Here is a 20,453-nt window from a genome sequence, read left to right on the forward strand (position 1 = left end):
ATATAGAGCCAATTCAAAAAATTAATATCCTAGCTAAGGAAACCAACAGATTGCACCGAAACTTGTCTTCAGTCCAATCTCCCGTCCTGAGCGTGCCTGTGGCGACTGTGGAAAGGAACGACTCCCTTTTAACAGGAAGAAACCTCTGGCAGAACCAGACTCAGGAAGGGTGGCCATCCGCCTCGACCAGCTGGGGTTTGAGAAGACAGAAAAGAGGGAAAAGAGGGGGGAAAAACACCATAACGCCATTCAAAGGATACCTGTTGGAACAGGGAAACACAAGTTAATAACCACAATAATGTCACATGTACATAAAATCAATTGTGAAATTAAACAGGGGGAAAAAGAGAGCAAAGGAGGAAAGGTGTGACAGATGAGGTCCCCCAGCAGTCTAAGCCTATAGCAGCTTAACTATGGGATGTTTCAGGATTACCTGAGCCATCCCTAACTAAAAGCTTTGTTGAAACGGAAAGTTTTAAGCCTAATCTTAAAAGTGGAAAGGGTGTCTGCTTCCCGGACACTTACTGGCAGCTTATTCCACAAGAGAGGGGCCTGATAACTGAAGGCTCTACCTCCCATTCTACTTTTAGAAACTCTGGGAAGAACAAGTAAACCTGCAGTTTGGGAACGAAGTGCTCTGTTAGGAAAATACCTTACAATTAAATCTTTAAGATATGATGGAGCTCGGTCATTAAGAGCTTTATATGTGAGAAGAAGAATCTTAAATTCTATTCTGAATTTAACAGGGAGCCAATGAAGAGAAGCTAAAACTGGAGAAACATGATCTCTCCTGTTAGTTCTCATCAGAACTCTGGCTGCAGCATTTTGGATCAGCTGGAGGCTTTTCAGAGAATATGTGGGACAGCCCAATAATAAGGAATTACAGTAGTCCAATCTTGAAGTAACAAATGCATGAACTAGTTTCTCTGCATCACCCTGAGACAGGATGTTCCTGATTTTAGCAATATTACGAAGGTGAAAGAAGGCAGTCCTAGAAACCAGTTTTATATGTGCGTCAAATGATAAATTCTGGTCAAAAATAACTCCAAGGTTCCTCACTGTAGAACTAGAAGCCAAGGAAATACCATCTAGAGTAACTATATAACTAGACAATTTCTCCCTGAAGCGCTCAGGTGCTAAGAGAACAACTTCAGTTTTGTCTGAATTTAAAAGAAGACAGTTCTGAGTCATCCAGGTCTTTATGTCTTTAAGACAGGCTTGTAGTCTGACCAACCTGTTGGTTTCATCTGGTTTCATAGATAAGTACAGCTGAGTATCATCAGCATAACAATGGAAATTTATGCCATGCTGTCTGATAATGTTATCTAATGGAAGCATGTATAAAGTAAAAAGAATCGGTCCAAGCACAGAACCCTGAGGAACTCCATGACTTACTCCAACGTGTGAGGAAGATTCTTCATTTACAAGAACAAACTGGAATCTATCAGATAAATATGACTTAAACCAGCCTAATGCAGTTCCTTTAATCCCAATAAGATGTTCAAGTCTCTGTAACAGAATGCTGTGATCGATCGTATCAAATGCAGCACTGAGATCCAACAGGACAAGCACAGAAACAAGTCCGCTATCAGAAGCTAACAGGAGATCATTGGTAACTTTCACCAGTGCTGTTTCTGTGCTATGATGCACTCTGAATCCTGACTGAAACTCTTCAAACAGATTATTTCGGTGTAAATGATCACAAAGTTGAACTGCAACTATTTTTTCAAGAACTTTAGACAAAAAAGGGAGATTGGATATAGGTCGATAATTAGCCAACACTTCTGAATCAAGAGTAGGTTTTTTAAGTAAAGGTTTAATTACAGCAACCTTAAAAGTCTGAGGTACATATCCTATCAACAAAGATATTAATTAAATAAAATATTTCTATCCGTAATCATCAAGCCAGAAGAAAAAACAGAGCTGTACATCCTCCCAGAACTCCATTTAGATCAGATACGTCTTCCACCAAAGAACATAATAGTAGAAGAGCTGGCTTCACAAGTGGAAGTATCGAATCTAGAAGTGGAGGGAGTCAACAAAGCAGAACCACAAGGGATCCCTGAGCCACCAAAAGAGAATGTTACATCAAAGAAGCGTCGACGCAAGAACAAAAAGACGCCAGAAACCATTGTAAAGAACCAGCCGGAAGTCATCCAGGAACCTCAAGACACGGAGGACATTTCATCACCGATCCATATACAGGAACCAGAGAAGATTTCCGAACCTGTGGAAGAAAAAGAAATAGAAAGGGCTTCTGAAGACTCACAGGAAGTGATTCCATCAGATTTGGCTCATCAGGCTGGAGTGCCACAACCAGACGTGGTCCCACAACTGGTGAGTGACATCGAAATGGAATTAGTCCCACAACCAAAAGATGTCTCAGAGCCACCGAAAGAGAAAGTTTCTTCTAAAAAGCGTTGACGCAAAAACAAAAAGACGGTAGAGACCATTATAAAGAACGACCAGCCTGAAGTCATCCAGGAACCTCAAGACACCGAGGACATTTCATCACAGATCGTTGTCCAGGAACCACTTCCAGAAAACAATCAAGAAAGAACTTTCATTATCATCGAAATGGAACCAACCTCTAAACATTCAGAGGACTCTCCAACATCAAACCCCTTACATGCCACAGAAGACATGTCTCTTAAACTTGCAGTACCAGAACAAGCAGTGGACAAGTTTAACCCCTCAGAAGAAAGACCAGAGCTGCCTTCAATGTGGAGGCGCTTCAAAAAATATATGACGCCAAAACATCGCCGACAACAACATCAAGAGAGAAAGTAGCGGCAGCATTTAGTATTCGCACATAAGACTAGTCAACCAATGAAATCTCTATACATCCTGTTACAGTAACATCAATAAAAATACTTAAAATGTAGATATCTTTTGTACGGCTCTATCTTTTCATCCTGAACAACTGCACTGACTGAAAGTATCAGTGCATTGTTCTCACAACTGTTAAGAGCATTATTGTGTAATTCAAATAAGAATATGAATATGTTCCTACAAAAATTATTATTACATTGATTTATGTGTTTAAATAAAATAAAACATTGTAAAAATAAAAAAAGCTAAATTTGTTTGGATTCTTTTATCAAAATAAGAAACAGTTTTACTTGTCAATTAAAAGGTAATTTTCTTCAAAAGTTATTCTTCCGAGGACAAATAAGGTATTTCTTATATTGTTGAGGGTTTGATATCACCTTTTATTGTACATATTTATGCACTGTGCTTACATAGAGTTGATACACTCCTTTTTGAATGAAACAAGCATTGACCCCACAGTGTGAAGGGTTAGAACACTACATGCTTGCAGGAGGAGTCAAAACAGGTCAAAACATTTGAACCACGAATAGATTTTACAGGTGTTAAAAGATGAGTTTCACTGTTTAGTGTCACGACAGCTGGAATGTACATCAGCATATGGATTAGTGTCTAACAGGAGGACTCCACTCTGGACGCACAATTTTCCTCTTGCCTGCGGAAGGATTAAAGATCTTGGACTTTCTATATGAAGACAGTGGAACAAAGAGTAGATTTTATTTACCAATCTGACAACATCATTTACAACTAAAAGTACTCTTCAACAGAACAGAACAATTCAGGAAACACTGATCAGCATCAACGCCTGAACTCATTCAGCAGTGTGGTGAAAACAGAAAAATACTGAAACTTCTCTGTTTAAAGGAGAAACTTTCAGCTGTGGGGCAAGATTTCCCTGCAGGTTCCTGATTTTCTCTTTGTTCGCTCAGTCTGTTGTTTTCTGTCCTCACTTTAGTCAACACAGTCCGACAGTAAAAAGCTCATTCTCTCTCTTTATCTAGTGTTTACATCACTGTGTCGACAGCACAGTTACACATGTATGCTGTTCAGTCAATGTTGACTTTTTATGCTGTTTCACATGTTCTGCTTTGAACATAAAATCTGACATCGTGGAGCTTTTATCATTAGCATCAAACATTTAAACATTGTTAGACATAAAAACATCCATTCACTCCATTCAAATTGTAAGAATGTTTGTGTCAGACAGGAAAAACGGGATCACACTCCTCAGCCTCCCTGGTAAGGTCTATTCGGGGGTACTGGAGAGGAGGAACCACATTTTCACAGTTTTCTGTGTAATGGTTCGTTATAAAAGAAGAGTCCACAAAGCCTGAGTAGCAGACCTGTGCTTCATCTTGACTTGAGGCATTTCAGGAGAAACTGTCTTGCAATTACAACCCCAGGGAGCCAACCAATGAATCTGGTTTTAATTATTGTCAAAACAGGTAAACTTTCTTTCACTTTAGTCTCATGGCATACTAATAACCATTTGAATGATAGAGGATGTGTAAATAACTAAAATGATTTAATTTAAAATGACTCCTCCGCATGTGGCCCATCCAGGTTGGTACCTGTTGAACACACACATGCACAGGGTCACACACTCATGGAGACAGATGCCACACACTGGAGCGGTGGGGCAGCCAATCACAGCGCCCGGGGAGCAGGGGGGGTACGGAGCCCTCCTCAAGGGCACCTCGGCCGTGGAGGTGGAGGTTGACTACCACTCCTCCAGTTGTCAGTCCACCAATTTTTATTTTTTTTGCGCTCTCTCTAACCACAGAGCCTGACAGCTTGTGGGTACAGTGGGACACGTTACCCCGGCGGCTTTCGATTTACTACCAAACATACAAGTGGTTGCCGATAGGAAAAATGTTCAGTTTGGTTGAGGAGTGGAAAATAGGGGCCCTCATAAGAAGGTAAAAACTTCCGTACCTTGTTTTTCACCCTCTTGTTGCCTTTTATCAGGTACCAAACTGCATCACCAACTTTGTGTTGGACCTGACAGATATTTTTGTCGTACTGTCGTTCAACAGATTTCACTAGCACTTCCCGTGCCAGCTGGTGTGAGAGCTCTAGCCGTTCTCTGAGCCGCTGGACATGCTGTGGAGGTGTGTTTGAGTGGTCAGTATCCGGGGGCAGACCTGCAACCAGGTCGATTGGCTCAGTTGTCTCTCTTCCAAAGAGCATCATGTTAGGTGTCAGGCCTGTGGAGCTGTGTTGGTTGCTCGATAGGCCATCACTGCGTACGGAATCATGACATCCCAATCCCAATGGCAACGCTCTGCAGTAGTGGCCAATATTTTCTGCAGGGTGGCATTAAAGCGCTCCACTTGGCCGTCGGACTGCGGGTGAAAGGGTGTTGTTCGTGTCTTGTTAATCCCCAGCAGGGCGCACATCTCCTGCAACACTGCTGATTCAAAGTTGGTGCCCTGGTCGCTGTGCAGGCACTGTGGGGCTCCGTATCTGCATACCCACTCTGAGGCAATCTTCTCTGCCACTGTCACTGCTTGCTCATTGGGAACAGGGTAGGCCTCCACCCATTTGCTGAAATAGTCTTGTACGACCAGTATGTAGCTGTTTCGCCTCTCCGTTTCATTCAGAGGTCCCATCAAATCAACTGCTATCCTCTCCATAGGAGCACCAACCCGCACTGTGCCCATGGCAGCCTGAGGAGTTTTCTTCGGACGAGCCTTTGCAGCGCAGCTGGTGCAGGTGCGGCACCAGAGTGTGACATCGTCCTTCATATTATACCAGAAGTACCTGGCCTTAAGGCGTGCAAGCGTCCTCTCCACCCCAAAGTGACCACCCACTGGGCCATCATGCATCTGTTGCATCACAGAGGTACGGTACTGGTGAGGCAGCAGGATCTGGGGATAGAACACGTGACCTTCTGCACAGTAGAATTTTCTCAGCAAGACTCCATCCTTCTGATAGAGTCGTTTCCATTGCGCCCAGTATGCTTTAGTAGCTGAGCTGCAGGGTGCTACGTCAGTCCACGATGGTCGGTCTCCTGCGTCCATTCACTTCCTCACTGGTGACATATCTGGGTCAGTTAGTTGGGCATTGCTCAACTGTTCTAGAGTCCAGCCGCAAAAAAGGTTAGTGTGAAGTGGCTCACTCACCCTGTGGATGCTTGGACAGGTGGGGGCACAGCTGTCGTTGTCGGAGGTGTCCTCTACCCCCACTGGAGGTTGCTCTCCACAGCAACCACTTCAGCTGGAAAGTCATCTAAGCTGTACTGCACTGCTTTATGCTGATGCCGGACACTTAGATTAGGCTCTGGCACCGTACATGGGCACGACTCACGGCACGGCCTCCTGGAAAGTGCGTCTGCAATTTGGTGGTGTCTCCCAGGGCGATGGATCACCTGGAAATCATACTCTGCAAGTTTCTCGAACCAGCGGGCGAGCTGGCCCTCTGGCTCTCTCAGTCTAGTCAACCAGCGCAGGCTGCTGTGGTCGGTGCGGAGGGTAAACGGCCTTCCTAGCAGGTATTGCCTGAAGTGGGACGTGAACTCCACCCCTGCCAGGAGCTCACGTCTGGTGTGTGCAGTAATTTTGCTCTGTAGCTGACAGCCGCCTGCTCCCATAGGCTAGAACCCTCTCCTCACCCCCTTGTGTTTGGGAGAGGACTGCTCCGATTCCCCAATCACTGGCGTCTGTGTCGAGAAACAATTCGCCATTGTCGAGGGGGTAGCCTAGCACAGGCGCAGATGTCAGCCGGCTTTTCAGTGTCTCGAATGCCTCTTGACATTCAGCTGTCCAGTCGAAGCGTGCATACTTTTTGGTGAGTTCATGAAGTGGCTTAGCAAGTGTGGCGAAATCCTGCACGAAACGTCTGTAATAGGACGCCGTACCTCTGAGATGTTTCTGCGTGTTGGCCACTCAACCACTTTCTGGATCTTTTGGGGGTCGGTGGCGACACCTCTGGCAGAGACGATGTGCCCCAGATAGGCCACTTGCTCCCGGAAAAGGCAGCACTTGGAAGGCTTCAGCTTGAGGTTGGCTTCATGTAGTCTGGTGAACACTTGGCTGAGTCGCTCCAGCATTTCAGTAGCATCCCGCCCCAGGACTATAATATCGTCAAGATACACCAAACACGTCTCCCACTGCAGCCCAGCCAGAACACGATCCATAAGTCACTGGAACGTGGCCGGCGCGTTGCAAAGCCCAAACGGCATCACATTCCACTCAAAGAGCCCTTTCCATGTGCAGAAAGCAGCAGCTTTGCGGGCCCTTGGTGTCATCTCCACCTGCCAGTAGCCTGATGTTAAGTCCAATGTGCTGAAGTACTTGGCAGTGGAGAGTGTGTCTAGAGTGTCCTGGATGCGTGGTAAGGGATAAGCGTCCTTGATAGTCCGTTCATTTAAAGGTCGGTAATCCACACATAACCGTGAGCTCTGATCTTTCTTTCTTACCATGACGATCGGTGCGGCCCAGCTGCTGTTGCTGGGTTGGGCTACACCGTTCTCAAGGCTTTGCTGCACCTGTTGGTCTGCTGCAAGCTGTTTGTCACTGGCCATCCTGCGTGGCGGCTGTTTTATAGGTGGCCCAGGGGTTGTCAGGATATCGTGCTGCACAAGGCTAGTGCGGCCGAGATCGGTGGGCCCCGTGGAGAACACGTTGCTGTATGATTGCAGCAGGCTGGCCACCCTTCTATGGTCATCCTCTGACAGGCTGGCACAGCTCTCAGTGTACAGGGACTGCAGGTGACTGGGGACAGAAACAGAGTCAGAATTAACAGGCTCGGACACTGTTAAGGCCTCCCTTTTGCTGAAGCTCTACCTCTCCCATAACCTTTGCTGGCTGAAGGAGGCCGGCCACAGACCCTTTCATTAGCGTGACAGGTGCAGTGCCAGGGTTGAAGACTCTGATGGGGATGTTGGTTGATTGCCGCGTCCGAACAACAATGTGGGCCACTAACACATGGTGCTTTTCGATGAAGCTTTTGGTTGGGCTCAACATCATGTCTCCACTAGCTGCATGGCGGAGGCGGGCCGTGCCGGGCACTACATATTCACAACCCGACGCTAACACAGTTGTGCGGGCCACTCTGACAATATGCACCTGAAGCTGGTGGTTTGGGTTAAATCGGGGGACCTTTTCACCGAAGAGGGTTATCTCCCTGTGACCATAGTCCAGGTGGGCACGTGCCTGCCGCAGAAAAGGGTGCCCCAGGATAACCTCGGTGCCCTCAGCCGTGTCAGCTATGATGAAATTCACATTGGTAATTCTGCTTGCCACGAGCACTGGCAGACTGACTTCCCCCATGACTGTCAAGCCCTTGGGCCCGATGCCCTGTAAGACCTGTGCAGTGGACGGCTGAATCTGGGGTCTGGACTCGACAGGAATAGAGTCAAAGTGGTGGAGAGGCAGCACATTTCTCTGAGCAGCAGAGTCTAGCAGAGCACACATTTCCAGTCCATGTACTAGTATTTTAACACTCATCTCACCTTCCAGGCCGCTGGTGCAGGTAACCACGGTGCCGGGACGGAGAACTGGGGTCAGGTCGACACTCGGGGTGTGCGGTTTGGGTCGACGAGGAGAAGGGCAGTTCCTCTGTATATGTCCTACACCCGAACAGTTGTGACAGATGATCTCGGCTGAGGTCATCTCAACATTTCTGTTTTTCTTTGGCAGCCACTGCTGGCGAAATCTCGGTTTCCTGTTTGTTGGGTTGGTGGACCTCATAACTTCCCCTCCTAGTTCATCACACAGCATCACACCTGTATCTTCGCGTACCGTTGCTGCCCTGGCTCTCCGCTCTGATGAACCGCGTTGACCTGGCTGCATCAGCTGGGTGACCGCTCTGGCAGCCCTTCTGGTCGTCTCGTACCGGTGTGCTACTTCGTATGCTCTGGCCAGGGTGCGTGGCTGCTCCTCCAGTAGTCTTTGAACCACTTCAGCATCAGCCAAGGCGTTAGTGAAGATCTCCACACTGATGGCGTCCTGTTCCCGCTCTGTACGATCTGCATACACAATGGAAACTTTTTCGTAGATATCATCCCTCAGACTGTGCAGAGCCTCACTCGTCCCTCTCACTCTCTGTCTCAGTTCAATGCCTATGGCTGCTGCATGCTCCAAACATGGCCCATAGGCGGCATCCACTTCATCCACAATACACTGGTAACTCCACCGAGTAGATCTGGGGTTTTTGTGGACAATAGCACCAGCAGCACCAGTCAGGCTAAAACTGAGCTGCACGGCCATGGTCTTCTCTGACCAGTGGTTGGCCTGAGCACAGCTCTCAAACAGGTAGAGAAAGCCTTTCCATGACCCCGACCCATCAAAACGACCTGGCTGTAAGGTGGGGATTCTCTCTCTCTGCCCATACTGTTCATCATCGCTACTGTCCATAAAATCACCGCCCACATCATGTGAGAGGAAGGACGTTGTGGGGCAGGCTCGGCCCTTCTCCAGCTAGGCTGTGAATATCCTCTGGAGTCATGCTCTTTACCCCGGTGAAATGGTGCATCACTGGGAGGGGCAGAGTAACAACCATGAGCCCGTTCTGCATAAACGTGTCTCACAGACTGGGACATACAAGGTGTGAAGGGGGGCACAGAAGACTGGGAGACTGGTGTATGGGCCAGAGTGGCTGGGTTCATGCTGGCATGCACATTGTTTGCAGGGGAAAAGGGGTTCGCTGGCCGTCCATCAAAAGTCTGTTTAAAGTCATTGTTCATGCCGTAATGTACGGCTACAGCTGGGGTAGAAACCATATTTCCAGGGCCAACCCAACAGTATTGAGGGGGAACCATAGACTCACCGACCGCTGCGCCGTCCTGCTTTGCTGGCGTGTGGAAGGGATTAGTCAGTGCTGAGGGCGGTGGGGTCAGTAGCCATGTCCCGCTGAGCAGCGCTGTCTTTGGACGGGCTACCGCTTCACCTGCGGCTAGCTCCGTTGCTCCGGCGGTTAGCTCCATGCTAACTAGAAACGGGTTATAACTCTCCCCGCCGGCGACACATCTGCTGCCAGTTGAATCAACAGAGTCCGTTATGTCCGTTAAAAACGGATTGGTGCTTACGTTTGGGCTAATGAGCTCCCCGTGTCTTTCAAAAACATTGCCGCGTGTCGCCATGCTCTCTCGCGTTCACAGCTCTTCTTCTCACTTTTAGCCAACTTTTAAATCCCGGACGAGCCCCCAGTGTTACCTTCTTAACCCCCTGCCTCCGAACCGTAGTAAGGAGCTGGTCTTTATTTTCTGGCTCGTTACCGGTAACTGGCAATCGTAGGGTCCGGGCCAAAGTGTGGGGCGAAATGAGAACGGAGTCAAGGCTTTTTTGTGCGGAACGCAGGTTTTATTCGATCAATCTTTTTTTATTGACTCTCTCCCTACACACGTACGTCACACACACACAGACACCGTTTTAAAGTGGCAGGGCTGGACGGTGACACCGTGTTCTGAAGACATGGCAGCAATATGTTTAAGATATCAACGATTTATTGGTGAAACTACTCGTCCCTGGGTGGACTCGAACCACCAACCTTTCGGTTAACAGCCGAACGCGCTGGCCGATTGCGCCACAGAGACTCTGTCAGCAACCGTATCAACCCGTATCAACGCGACGTGTATTTGGAATGTTTTGGAGGTGCACGTCAGGCTACGGCGTAGGGGTCCACGTCCACGTCGTAGCTACATCGTCGAAATGACGGAGAAGTATAAACTACGTTTTAGAGATCAGTAAGTCTAGAGTGTGCCCCCTATTCTGTGTGGCCTCTGCTACATGCTGAGTCAGCCCAAAGTTGTCCAGAGTGTTACTCAGGTCTTTAGTCCCTTTGTCCTGAGGGTTGTCCATGTGGATGTTAAAATCACCAACAATAATTACACAGTCAAAATCAACACAGATCATAGACAGCAGTTCACTGAGGTCATCAAAAAAGTCTCAAAAAAGTCTGCACATTGCGGTGCTGTTTTTTCAGCACACAACACCAGTTCTGATTTCTTTACAGCGGCTCCCAGTCAGGTTCAGAATCCAGTTCAAAGTTCTTGTTCCCACATTCAGAGCCTTGTGTGTTCAGGCCCCTTCATATGTCAAAGATCTCCTGCAGCCCCATCATAACAACAAGACTCTGAGGTCCTCTGATCAGGTTTGTTGGTTGTTCCTCCATCCAGGCTGAGAACTAAAGGAGACTGTGATTCAGAGGTTGTTGCTCCTACACTTTGGAATTCCATTAGATTTAAGATGTGTGAGAAAAGTGGACATTTTTAAAAAGCCTCTTAAAACACATCTATTTAACCTGGTTTTCTGAAAAGTATTGGATACTGTATGGTATGCTTTATCCTTATTTAACATCGTAATGTGCTTCAGTTATTAACTTTTTATTGTTTTATTTTTATTGTAAAGCACTTTGTGACATTTGTTCTTGAAAAGTTCCATTTAAATAAAATTTACTCACTGACTTAAAACTCGACACAGATTCAGATCTCAGAGTTCATGTGAGACGCTGCTCAGAACAAAACTGTCTGAAGACGTTTTCTTTTATTCTGATTTTCACACAAAACAGAAGCACAAACAAAACAAAACAGAGAAAATGTGATGAGTTATTTTAAAAAGAAATAAATACTTTCAAATACAATCTTCATTGAGTTCATATTACAGTCACTGGTTTCTGGGAGCAGATTTAATGCTTTGCTACAGGAACTCTGCACATCTGCCAGTCGGATGGCCACCCTTCCTGAGTCTGGTTCTGCCAGAGGTTTCTTCCTGTTAAAAGGGAGTCGTTCCTTTCCACAGTCGCCACAGGCACGCTCAGGACGGGAGATTGGACTGAAGACAAGTTTCGGTGCAATCTGTTGGTTTCCTTAGCTAGGATATTAATTTTTTGAATTGGCTCTATATGAATTAATTGGATTATGATTACAATGAATTGAATTCCAATTGGCTTGAATTGGACTATATTACTTAAGTGCCTTGAGATGACAATTGTTGTAATCTGGCGCTATATAAATAAAATTGAATTGAATTGAAATTGAAATACAGCCTTCATAAGTTCTGCCACCTTCTTTTCCTGTGTCTTTGTTGCCTCCTCCCGTGCCTTTAGTTTGGAGGCAAGATCAATATTGGAGGCAGTCTTTTCTTTGAGTTGTTCTTTCAAGCTCTCTAGCTCTTTCACAACCGACTGATATTCAGTTTCAGATACTGGTGGTTTCAGTGTTTCACAAAATTCTGCAATGACTTCATTGCATTCCTTGAGCTCCTGCTCACACTTTTCACGGAGATGACGCTCACATGTCAAACTGTTTTCCAGGTCCTTCAGTTTTTCCTCCGAAATGGAGCAGCTATTCTCTGCTGCGACTCTTCTGTCTTTTTCTCGTGTTAGAAAGAAATTCTTTTTCAGCAGCTTAGTCCTGACAATATCCATCCGATGGTATAAATAGTTGATCTTGTCCTTATTATGTTGGTAAGATTCCTGTAATTTCTCTGATCCATAATCTTCGTCGGCAGCAGAGGCATTAGAGGGAATCTCCTCGGTTTGTGAAATTGGAAACTTCCAGGTGATGCAACGAACTTTGGAGGCCTGGGGATGATCCTGCACAAGCTGGACGTCCTCGGAATGAGGAGTCACAGCCGCAGCAGAGACCTGGGATGGTTCCTTTTCCAACAGCTCAATTTCTGAGCTTGATGTTAAAATTTCTGATCTGTTGGTGGGTTCCTCCAAACTTTCGTTACTGCCAAAAGTAATGTTATATTTGTAGGAGGCCTGGGATTGTTCTTTTTCAAACTGGTCATTTCCTTGGCTTGATGTTAAAATTTCCTGCCTGTTGGTGGGTTCCTTATAACTTTCGTTACTGCCAAAAGTAATGTTATATTTGTTGGAGGCCTAGGCTTGTTTGTCGGTTTGTGAATTTGGAAACTTCCACGTGACGCGACAAACTTTGGAGGCCTGGGGATGATCCTGCACAAGCTGGACGTCCTCGGAATGAGGAGTCACAGCCGCAGCAGAGACATGGGATGGTTCTTTTTCCTCTTCGTCATTTACTGTTTGAGGAGACGGGGAATCCTCCGAGGCCTGGCATTGTTCTTTTTCCAAAAGGTCATTTTCTGACTTGTTGGAGGGTTCCTCATAACCTTCATTATCACCAAAAGTAATGGTATATGTGTAGAAATCCTCAGGTAAATCGTCGTCTACCATGTCACACCACTGAAGTTGAGCAGATGATATCTTGGTTTGACTCATTTTGCTTGTTGTTTTTAAGAGCTTGTCAAAATGACTATTTAAGATAGTAATAAAGTGTTGTTTTTAAGAGTTTGTCAAAATGACTATTTATAATAGTAATTAAGTGTTGTTTTTTTAGGCGATGTGAAAATCGTTTACTGTGACTTTCAAATTTGCTTCCAAAACTGGACGTGTTTCTTCAGATAAACTCCTGACGAACTGTGAAAAAGGAGTGAAAATGTCTGGCCTATATAACATTTGTGAAGTCAAACAACATCAGAGGTGACATCAATTGTGATGTCAAACAACATCAGTGGTGACATCACAAGAATAATGTCAGTTTTTAAAATGTTTCCAAGATAAGCCTTTTTCCACATATGTTTTTCCTGCAATTCCATTCAGTTTTATTTATATAACGCCAAATTACAACAAATGTCATCTCAGGGCATTTCAATGATATAATCCAAATAATTTCAATTTGAGTTAAATTCATTGTAATCATATTCCAATTAATTCATTTAAAAATGAATCCAATTCATTCACACAGAGCCAATTCAAAAACAATTTCCTGACTAAGAAACCAACAGATTGTACCAAAACTTCTCTTCAGTCCAGTCTCCCAAACTTGTATTATATCTAATTAGATATAACTTTGAAAGTGGAGTTTTAAGCCTTAAAATAAGTGATTTTTAGGTGGCTAGAATAGAATAGAATTGAATAGAATAGAAAAATACTTTATTCATCCCCCAGTCAGGGAAATTCAAATTAAGTCAAGTTTCTCATAAAATCATAAATATTTGCAATGATTGTGTGTTAATCCCAATAACATGTTCAAGTCTCTTTAACAGAATTCTGTGATCGATCGTATCAAATGCAGCACTGAGATCCAACAGGACAAATACAGAAACAAGTCCGCTATCAGAGGCTAAGAGGAGATCATTGGTAACTTTTACCAGTGCTGTTTCTGTGCTATGATGCACTCTGAATCCTGACTGAAACTCTTCAAAGAGATTATTTCTATGTAAATGATCAAAGTTGAACTGCAACTATTTTTGCAAGAACTTTAGACAAAGGGAGATTAGATATAGGTCGATAATTAGCCAATACACACTGCTCAACAAAAAAAAAGAAACTTTGAAAACAGATCTCAGTGGAAGAATCATACTGCATATCCAGGCAATGTGTGAAGGATGAAAGACCACAATTGGCATTAATGATAAACACAGACTGAATTCAAAGACACCCCTATCATGTGAAAAGGGCGAAAGGGCCATTGTAGCAACTGAAAATGATACCAAGTGGCCCCCACATGATTGTATGCATTCATTACAACATTGGGGCATGCTCCTAATGGATCAACATACGGTGCCCTGAAGGGACATTTATCCCAAATGTGGAAAAGAGCATCACTGAACTTCTGAACATTCAGATGCAACCCAACTGTATGAGTTTAACCAAGACATGTCCTAGAGGTTTTTTTCCTAGAGCATGACAGTATACTCTACAAGGCCAGAGTACACTGTCATGCTCTAGAAGGAACACAGGACCCACTGCACCAGTACATGGTCTCACAACAGGGCCAAGGAGTTTAACCAGATATCCATGGGCAGCTGTTGTTCAGGTCTGTGTATCCTTCAGTGGATATGCAGAGTACTACAACATGCTCCTTGACTGGAACATGGGCCCAAGGAGAAACTGTTAAGCGCACAGGAGCCCAGAGGGTCATGTCATCAGTAGTGACACTGACCAGGGCAATATTGCAGTGCCCAAGAATCAGAGAAGGCAGAAATTAAAAGTTGATGGTTTTATTCCAAGTAAATAAAATGCATCTTAAGCCACCGCCAGGACAGTCTGGTTGCCGCTGGACACATCCGCCAGGACAGTCTGGTTGCCGCTGGACACATCCGCCAGGACAGTCTGGTTGCCGCTGGACACATCCGCCAGGACAGTCTGGTTGCCGCTGGACACATCCGCCAGGACAGTCTGGTTGCCGCTGGACACATCCGCCAGGACAGTCTGGTTGCCGCTGGACACATCCGCCAGGACAGTCTGGTTGCCGCTGGACACATCCGCCAGGACAGTCTGGTTGCCGCTGGACACATCCGCCAGGACAGTCTGGTTGCCGCTGGACACATCCGCCAGGACAGTCTGGTTGCCGCTGGACACATCCGCCAGGACAGTCTGGTTGCCGCTGGACACATCCGCCAGGACAGTCTGGTTGCCGCTGGACACATCCGCCAGGACAGTCTGGTTGCCGCTGGACACATCCGCCAGGACAGTCTGGTTGCCGCTGGACACATCCGCCAGGACAGTCTGGTTGCCGCTGGACACATCCGCCAGGACAGTCTGGTTGCCGCTGGACACATCCGCCAGGACAGTCTGGTTGCCGCTGGACACATCCGCCAGGACAGTCTGGTTGCCGCTGGACACATCCGCCAGGACAGTCTGGTTGCCGCTGGACACATCCGCCAGGACAGTCTGGTTGCCGCTGGACACATCCGCCAGGACAGTCTGGTTGCCGCTGGACACATCCGCCAGGACAGTCTGGTTGCCGCTGGACACATCCGCCAGGACAGTCTGGTTGCCGCTGGACACATCCGCCAGGACAGTCTGGTTGCCGCTGGACACATCCGCCAGGACAGTCTGGTTGCCGCTGGACACATCCGCCAGGACAGTCTGGTTGCCGCTGGACACATCCGCCAGGACAGTCTGGTTGCCGCTGGACACATCCGCCAGGACAGTCTGGTTGCCGCTGGACACATCCGCCAGGACAGTCTGGTTGCCGCTGGACACATCCGCCAGGACAGTCTGGTTGCCGCTGGACACATCCGCCAGGACAGTCTGGTTGCCGCTGGACACATCCGCCAGGACAGTCTGGTTGCCGCTGGACACATCCGCCAGGACAGTCTGGTTGCCGCTGGACACATCCGCCAGGACAGTCTGGTTGCCGCTGGACACATCCGCCAGGACAGTCTGGTTGCCGCTGGACACATCCGCCAGGACAGTCTGGTTGCCGCTGGACACATCCGCCAGGACAGTCTGGTTGCCGCTGGACACATCCGCCAGGACAGTCTGGTTGCCGCTGGACACATCCGCCAGGACAGTCTGGTTGCCGCTGGACACATCCGCCAGGACAGTCTGGTTGCCGCTGGACACATCCGCCAGGACAGTCTGGTTGCCGCTGGACACATCCGCCAGGACAGTCTGGTTGCCGCTGGACACATCCGCCAGGACAGTCTGGTTGCCGCTGGACACATCCGCCAGGACAGTCTGGTTGCCGCTGGACACATCCGCCAGGACAGTCTGGTTGCCGCTGGACACATCCGCCAGGACAGTCTGGTTGCCGCTGGACACATCCGCCAGGACAGTCTGGTTGCCGCTGGACACATCCGCCAGGACAGTCTGGTTGCCGCTGGACACATCCGCCAGGACAGTCTGGTTGCCGCTGGACACATCCGCCAGGACAGTCTGGTTGCCGCTGGACACATCCGCCAGGACAGTCTGGTTGCCGCTGGACACATCCGCCAGGACAGTCTGGTTGCCGCTGGACACATCCGCCAGGACAGTCTGGTTGCCGCTGGACACATCCGCCAGGACAGTCTGGTTGCCGCTGGACACATCCGCCAGGACAGTCTGGTTGCCGCTGGACACATCCGCCAGGACAGTCTGGTTGCCGCTGGACACATCCGCCAGGACAGTCTGGTTGCCGCTGGACACATCCGCCAGGACAGTCTGGTTGCCGCTGGACACATCCGCCAGGACAGTCTGGTTGCCGCTGGACACATCCGCCAGGACAGTCTGGTTGCCGCTGGACACATCCGCCAGGACAGTCTGGTTGCCGCTGGACACATCCGCCAGGACAGTCTGGTTGCCGCTGGACACATCCGCCAGGACAGTCTGGTTGCCGCTGGACACATCCGCCAGGACAGTCTGGTTGCCGCTGGACACATCCGCCAGGACAGTCTGGTTGCCGCTGGACACATCCGCCAGGACAGTCTGGTTGCCGCTGGACACATCCGCCAGGACAGTCTGGTTGCCGCTGGACACATCCGCCAGGACAGTCTGGTTGCCGCTGGACACATCCGCCAGGACAGTCTGGTTGCCGCTGGACACATCCGCCAGGACAGTCTGGTTGCCGCTGGACACATCCGCCAGGACAGTCTGGTTGCCGCTGGACACATCCGCCAGGACAGTCTGGTTGCCGCTGGACACATCCGCCAGGACAGTCTGGTTGCCGCTGGACACATCCGCCAGGACAGTCTGGTTGCCGCTGGACACATCCGCCAGGACAGTCTGGTTGCCGCTGGACACATCCGCCAGGACAGTCTGGTTGCCGCTGGACACATCCGCCAGGACAGTCTGGTTGCCGCTGGACACATCCGCCAGGACAGTCTGGTTGCCGCTGGACACATCCGCCAGGACAGTCTGGTTGCCGCTGGACACATCCGCCAGGACAGTCTGGTTGCCGCTGGACACATCCGCCAGGACAGTCTGGTTGCCGCTGGACACATCCGCCAGGACAGTCTGGTTGCCGCTGGACACATCCGCCAGGACAGTCTGGTTGCCGCTGGACACATCCGCCAGGACAGTCTGGTTGCCGCTGGACACATCCGCCAGGACAGTCTGGTTGCCGCTGGACACATCCGCCAGGACAGTCTGGTTGCCGCTGGACACATCCGCCAGGACAGTCTGGTTGCCGCTGGACACATCCGCCAGGACAGTCTGGTTGCCGCTGGACACATCCGCCAGGACAGTCTGGTTGCCGCTGGACACATCCGCCAGGACAGTCTGGTTGCCGCTGGACACATCCGCCAGGACAGTCTGGTTGCCGCTGGAGGCCTCTTTCAGTGCGGTCATGAGGTCATTTAATCTTGCGCTGCCATTTGACGTCTTAACTTCCACTTCATTTGTTTCCAGTTGCACTGAAAGAAACAGGCATACAAGACCAATTCAATACACCTTAATTGCCAAGTCCCACTACTTTGACCTGGAACTTTGTTAGCTTAACCAAGTTATCCACATTGTTGTAATAACTGAGAACAAGAACAAGGCTTTCTCAGGAGCTGCTTCAAACACCAAATGAAGCTGTCCCCACACCACAGAAATTTTATTTCAAATTTTTTTATGTAAACATGAAAAGCTGCTTTAAATGAAACAGTCGCATATAATTTCTAAGTATTAAATTCTTCTGCTGTAAGAAGCCAGGACAAATGTTCAGTTGCTCACAGATCTTGCTCACCTTTTTCAACATTTTTCACCAACATGGAATCCATCGACTTAAGAAGGCCAAGGTTTGTCTTGGGAGAAACATCATTGGATGACCAGTCTGTAAGGAAACCAAGGAGTTATTGTCAGAAAGAAGCTCAAAAGAGTTGATGCTATTGATTTACTGACCATTTTCATTCCTCTGCAGCACATAAGATCTTCCATTTGTTCCAACAACTGGCAAACACCAGCCTATGGACAGATAATTCATTAAAGTTTCATGTTTCTGCAACTTCATGGAACAACATAAACAACCTCACCCTGACACATCAGATTACCATAAAACCCATTACAACCAAAAAATAATTATACAAGGGAAATATATATATTTACGTAAAGAACACTAAAACACAAACCTCTGGTTAACCATATTGTCAGACCACAAATTATCTGGACCCAAACAGCTCCCATTGCTTCAGTTTAAACATAAAAATGCAACAGGCAAGTTTTAAAAAGTTCATCTGGCAGGTATCACAGCTGTTCCTCATAGGTCTAATTGGCTTTCAACTCAGAGAAGACATGCAGGATTCGATGTACCTTGGAATTTGGAAATTGGGACTCATAATTTATCATATTTGTTTCACAAAGTGGGTAAAGAAATCACAGCAACCTTAGCTTTGCTTTGCTGCTTTGTTACAAAGAACAAACAATTATGTAGTTGATTAAACTGAAGAAAAATTTTTATTTGAATGAGGCATAAAGTGGGAGGAGACCCCGGGGGAGACCCAGGACACGTTGGAGAGACTATGTCTCTCGGCTGGCCTGGGAACGCCTCGGGGTCCCCCCGGAAGAGCTGGAGGAAGTGGCCGGTTACAGAGATGTCTGGGTTTCTCTGCTCAAGCTGCTGCCCCCGCGACCCGACCCCCAGATAAGCGGCAGATGATGGATGGATGAGGCATAAAGTACTTTTATGCCTTATTAAATCAATAATGAAAGAAAGCTTTAATATTTAACTTTTTAGTTAAAATATAAGTGAGGAGATAATGGAGTATATCTAATCAACTTAAGATGGTGTTTTCTTTGATTTCTCAGTCTGAACTTCTAAGTTCCCAGTTGTTTTTGAATGCAGCATCAGGTTTTCCTGTGACAGACATATGATCAAACCAATCAGATTACTGAACTCTTACCTATAATTCCTATAATACTTGATTCCAGGTGCTTTTTCTGTGTACAAGTGAGTTTAACACAATAAAGAAACAAGGTTTGTCCTTAAAAGATACCTGAGAAATAGTTGCATTACTGTGGTAAAAGCTCTCCAATCTCATAAATACCTGATACAGTAACTGTGAATATAGGGAATTGTTAGATCAGAACTAGGACATGTTCTTGATAAATACTTTACTTTACTTCTCTGCTAAATTTCTTCTTCTGTCTTTTCGGCAAAAATTAAAATAAGACCAAATGTTGGTAAAGAAAAATTCAAATGAATCCTCGGTGAATCATGATTTGGTGTTTTGTTTTTGTTTTTTTCACTGAATCACAATGAAAATTTGAGATATTTCACAATGAAAATACAGTTTAGCAGAAGCCGGTGTAAAAAGTCATGGTCAGCTGTCTTCATCTGGAGAAAATGTTGGTTGTCTTAAAGAGTGGAACCAGAATTGGCAACTTTTAATGAAAGAAATTTGTTCTTTAAATTAAATGTAAAATATTCACACCCACCTGTGCTCTAATTCAAGTGTTCAGATGCCCCAAATAACCAATAAATTACAGTTTTGTATCATAAAGTTTTTTCCTGAGAATCATTGATCAGGTCAAAAATATATTTCTTAATGCCAGCTTTTCAAACAGCTCCAACACTTGGCATTCCAGATCCTCATGAACCTTTCATACAGGCAGTTGATGAGAAGCATGGTTGTATGACATCTGTTCTTATGCAGGAACATGGGGGCAGGCAAAGGCCAGTGGCGTATTTCTCAGCAAAATTGGACTCTGTGGCTGCAGGCCTGCCTGGTTGTCTTCTTGCTGTTGCAGCTGCAGAGAAAGGTGTCCTGGCCTCTCGTAATATTGTAGGCTACACTAATTTGACTGTTTTGGTTCCTCAGTAATGCATCAACTAAAGTACTGCTGACAGAAATAATTCCTAGATGGGGCATTGTAGAGACGATCAGCAGTGATAATGGCAGACACTTTGTAAACACAGCATTGACTGAGGTTGGTAAGTTCCTTGGAATAAGCTTGCACACAACATTGTG

At 47.0% G+C, this 20,453-nt stretch overlaps 1 non-coding gene across 1 annotated transcript; it reads right to left on the reverse strand.

The window, feature by feature from the left end:
* Positions 1 to 10,292: 10,292 nt before the first annotated feature.
* On the reverse strand, positions 10,293 to 10,366 carry trnan-guu (transfer RNA asparagine (anticodon GUU)). Its single transcript has one exon. It is a non-coding gene; the product is annotated as a tRNA-Asn (tRNA).
* Between the last annotated feature and the right edge of the window lie 10,087 nt (positions 10,367 to 20,453).

Source organism: Leuresthes tenuis, unplaced genomic scaffold (assembly GCF_036924035.1).
Source record: "Leuresthes tenuis unplaced genomic scaffold, fLeuTen1.0.hap1 SCAF_19, whole genome shotgun sequence".
In the NCBI taxonomy this organism is placed as follows: Eukaryota; Metazoa; Chordata; class Actinopteri; order Atheriniformes; family Atherinopsidae; genus Leuresthes; species Leuresthes tenuis.